This window comes from Cetorhinus maximus, unplaced genomic scaffold, assembly GCF_964194155.1.
Source record: "Cetorhinus maximus unplaced genomic scaffold, sCetMax3.hap1.1 HAP1_SCAFFOLD_510, whole genome shotgun sequence".
NCBI classification, from domain to species: domain Eukaryota; kingdom Metazoa; phylum Chordata; class Chondrichthyes; order Lamniformes; family Cetorhinidae; genus Cetorhinus; species Cetorhinus maximus.
Genome location: NW_027596452.1, coordinates 254 through 4,644, shown reverse-complemented (window position 1 = coordinate 4,644; position 4,391 = coordinate 254). Strand labels below are relative to the sequence as shown.

Below are 4,391 nucleotides of genomic sequence, written 5' to 3'. Positions count from 1 at the left end.
CTGATCACAGAGCGCTCTCTGTGTACCTTTTGGAAGAAGAAACGTGAGCACGTCTCATCCTGCTCCACGGAGCGGACTCTGGAACGGAAGATGATCTTGGAGGCCTCCGAGGCAAAGTGCGAGGCTTGCTGGCCCTTCACCTCTTGGAGCTCCTCCTTGACATCGACCCCCATCGACTGCAGCCGCAGCAGATTCTGCATCTTTTTCTGGAGTCGGGACATTTCCCTCTGTTCCTTTCTAGCTTTCTGGGTGCCTTTGAGGATGAAAAACCTCTTGATGCTTCCCTCGATCGCTTCCCACCAGTGTGTCAGGGACTCAAAGAGGGGTTTCACGGTTCTCCAACCTTTGTAATCCCTCTTGAGCTCCTCAATGTTCTCTGGGGTCAGCAGTTGCACATTTAGCTTCCATGCCCCCCTGCCCACCCTCAGGTCTTCCTCCAAGTGGCAGTCCGCCAGTAGGAGGCAGTGGTCAGAGAAGAACACCGGCTTGACCTCGGTGGATCTGACTGTGAATGCACGGGACACAAACAGGAAGTCTATCCTGGAACGAATGGACCCGTCTGGCCGCGACCAGGTGTATCTACGCTGCGCTCCGTCTGCAGGGTTGCTGAAGACGTCGTGCAGCTTGGCATCCTTAACTGTTTCCATCAGGGATCTGGACGTAGCGTCCAATCTGCTGCCGGCCCTGCCGGCGAGTGTTGGGTGAGAGTGCGTGTTTTTTGTGTGTAGCTGCTGCGGGTGAGTGAGTGAGAGAGAGAGAGAGAGAGAGAGAGAGAAAGAAAGAAAGTTGGATTTTGGAACATGTACATGTTGAAAAGTAAAGAAAGCAGATGTTTGTAAGAAAACTATTTTTAGCATTGAAAATCCCCTGGAAAGGGGAGGGTGCACCGTTCCCAGAGATACTGCAATACCGGGTCGATGCGTGGAGTGGACGGAGCAAGCCCCTATTCCATCTCCCTGCTCCAAAAATCAATTTAATATATGGTCCCCAGATAAGGGACGTATCAGATATTAAACTGATAAGAACAGATTTTTTTTTTTTTTTTTTGTAAAAATATACTTTATTCATAAAATATCTTCAATCACATTCCAAACCATTTCAAAAACAACATTACAAGGGTACAATCCAGGTTAAACTTTTACAAAATGTATCACCAGGTGCATCAGTACAAACAATATTACAATCATTTACAGCCTTTCATTTTGATCTGTACAGCCCGAGGGGCTCTAAACAGTTCCCAGTCTCTCGGTGCGCTGTGGTAGAAAGGTCTTAGACAGCGACCCTTCCCCATTGCGCCTTTGCGGCAGCTGCCCCAAGCTTTAGTGCGTCCCTCAGCACGTAGTCCTGGACTTTGGATTGTGCCAGTCCGCAACAATCGGTCGGGGACAACTCTTTGTGCTGGAAGACCAACAAGTTTCGGGCAGACCAAAGCGCCTCGTTCACCGAGTTGATGATCCTCCAGCTGCAGTTGATGTTTGTCTCGGTGTGTGTCCCTGGGAACAGCCCGTAGAGCACAGAGTCCTGTGTCACAGAACTGCTCGGGATGAACCTCGACAGCAACCACTGCATCTCTCTCCAGACTTTCTTTGCAAAGGCACAATCCACAAGGAGGTGGACAACGGTCTCTTCCCCACCACAGCCACCTCGAGGGCAACGTGCAGAGGGGGTGAGCTTCCTGGCGTGTAGGAAGGATCTGACGGGGAGGGCCTTTCTCACCACCAGCCAAGCTACGTCTTGGTGCTTGTTGGAAAGTTCTGGCGATGAGGCATTCTGCCAAATGACTTTGACAGTCTGCTCGGGGAACCATCCCACAGGGTCCACCCTCTCCTTATCCCTCAGGGCCTCTAGGACGTTACGTGCTGACCACTGCCTGATGGACTTGTGGTCAAAGGTGTTTTTCTGCATCAATTTTTCCACCAGGGACAGGTGGTACGGCACGGTCCAACTACTTGGGGCGTTCCGCGGCAGCGTGGCCAGACCCATCCTTCGCAACACCGGGGACAGGTAGAACCTCAGCACGTAGTGACACTTGGTGTTTGCGTACTGAGGGTCTACGCACCGCTTGATGCAGCCGCACACAAAGGTGGCCATCAGTATGAGGGCGATGTTGGGCACGTTTTTTCCCCCTTTATCTAGAGGCTTGTACATCGCGTCCCTGCGGACCCGATCCATTTTCGACCTCCAGATAAAGCGGAAGATGGCTCGAGTTATCGCCGTCGCGCAGGAGTCTGGAATGGGCCAGACCTGCGCCACGTACAGCAACAGCGAGAGTACCTCACACCTGATGACCAGGTTCTTACCCGCAATGGAGAGGGAGCTTCGATCCCACATGCCCAGTTTCCTCTTCACCATAGCCACTCGCTCCTTCCAGTTTCTAACGCATGCCCCGGTCCCTCCGAACCATATCCCCAGCACCTTCAGGCCGTCAGCCCTGACAGTGAAGGGGACAAAGGATCGGTCAGCCCAGTTCCCAAAGAACATGGCCTCGCTCTTCCCACGATTTACCTTGGCTCCCGAGGCCAGTTCGAACTGGTCGCAGATGTGCATCAGTCTGCGCACCGACAGCGGATCCGAGCAGAAGACGGCGACGTCGTCCATGTACAGGGAGGCTTTTACCTGAGTGCCTCCACTGCCTGGGATCGTCACTCCTCTTATGCCCGGGTCGTTCCTGATGGACTCGGCAAAGGGTTCTATGCAACACACGAAAAGGACAGGCGAGAGAGGACAGCCCTGCCTGACTCCAGATTTAATCGGAAAGCTATCTGTTTCCCACCCATTGATTGAGACTGCGCTACTGATGTTAGTGTAGAGCAGTTGGATCCAATTTCGAATTCCCTCCCCAAGGCCCATTTTGGAGAGCACATCCCCCATGTAGGTGTGCGATATTCTGTCAAAGGCCTTCTCCTGATCCAAGCTGATGAGGCAGGTATCCACACCCCTGTCCTGTACATAGGCAATCGTATCCCTGAGCAGCGCCAGGCTGTCAGAGATCTTCCTGCCTGGCACAGAGCAGGTCTGGTCAGGGTGAATCACCAATTCCAGAGCGGATTTGACCCGGTTGGCGATGACCTTGGACAGAATCTTATAGTCCACATTCAACAGTGAAATGGGTCGCCAATTTCTAATTTCCTCCCTTTCCCCCTTGTGCTTGTAGATGAGGGTGATGATGCCTTTCCTCATGGATTCTGACATACTACCGGCCAGGAGCATACTCTCGTACACTCCTAGCAGGTCTGGCCCGATCAAGTCCCACAGAGCCGAATACAACTCCGCCGGCAAGCCGTCGCTTCCGGGGGTTTTACTCTTCTCGAAGGACTCGAGGGCCTTAGTCAGTTCCTCAGGAGTTAGCGGTTTGTCCAGGCTCTCCCGCGTACTGTGGTCTAAGACCTCCGTGATAGAGGACAGGAAGGACTGGGAGGCCGTGCTGTCCGTGGGCTTCACGTCATACAATCCGGCATAAAAGGATTTGCTGATCCTCAGAATGTCGGACCGTGATGACTTTACTGAGCCGTCTTCTTCCTTCAGGCTGCTGATCACAGAGCGCTCTCTGTGTACCTTTTGGAAGAAGAAACGTGAGCACGTCTCATCCTGCTCCACGGAGCGGACTCTGGAACGGAAGATGATCTTGGAGGCCTCCGAGGCAAAGTGCGAGGCTTGCTGGCCCTTCACCTCTTGGAGCTCCTCCTTGACATCGACCCCCATCGACTGCAGCCGCAGCAGATTCTGCATCTTTTTCTGGAGTCGGGACATTTCCCTCTGTTCCTTTCTAGCTTTCTGGGTGCCTTTGAGGATGAAAAACCTCTTGATGTTTCCCTTGATCGCTTCCCACCAGTGTGTCAGGGACTCAAAGAGGGGTTTCACGGTTCTCCAACCTTTGTAATCCCTCTTGAGCTCCTCAATGTTCTCTGGGGTCAGCAGTTGCACATTTAGCTTCCATGCCCCCCTGCCCACCCTCAGGTCCTTCTCCAAGTGGCAGTCCGCCAGTAGGAGGCAGTGGTCAGAGAAGAACACCGGCTTGACCTCGGTGGATCTGACTGTGAATGCACGGGACACAAACAGGAAGTCTATCCTGGAACGAATGGACCCGTCTGGCCGCGACCAGGTGTATCTACGCTGCGCTCCGTCTGCAGGGTTGCTGAAGACGTCGTGCAGCTTGGCATCCTTAACTGTTTCCATCAGGGATCTGGACGTAGCGTCCAATCTGCTGCGGGCCCTGCCGGCGAGTGTTGGGTGAGAGTTCGTGTTTTTTGTGTGTAGCTGCTGCGGGTGAGTGAGTGAGAGAGAGAGAGAGAGAGAGAGAGAGAGAGAAAGAAAGAAAGTTGGATTTTGGAACATGTACATGTTGAGAAGTAAAGAAAGCAGATGTTTGTAAGAAAACTATTTTTAGCATT

At 52.9% G+C, this 4,391-nt stretch overlaps 1 pseudogene; it reads right to left on the bottom strand.

Annotated features, from left to right (window-relative positions):
- Positions 1 to 876: 876 nt before the first annotated feature.
- Positions 877 to 1,057, bottom strand: LOC144673892 (U2 spliceosomal RNA; annotated as a pseudogene).
- Between the last annotated feature and the right edge of the window lie 3,334 nt (positions 1,058 to 4,391).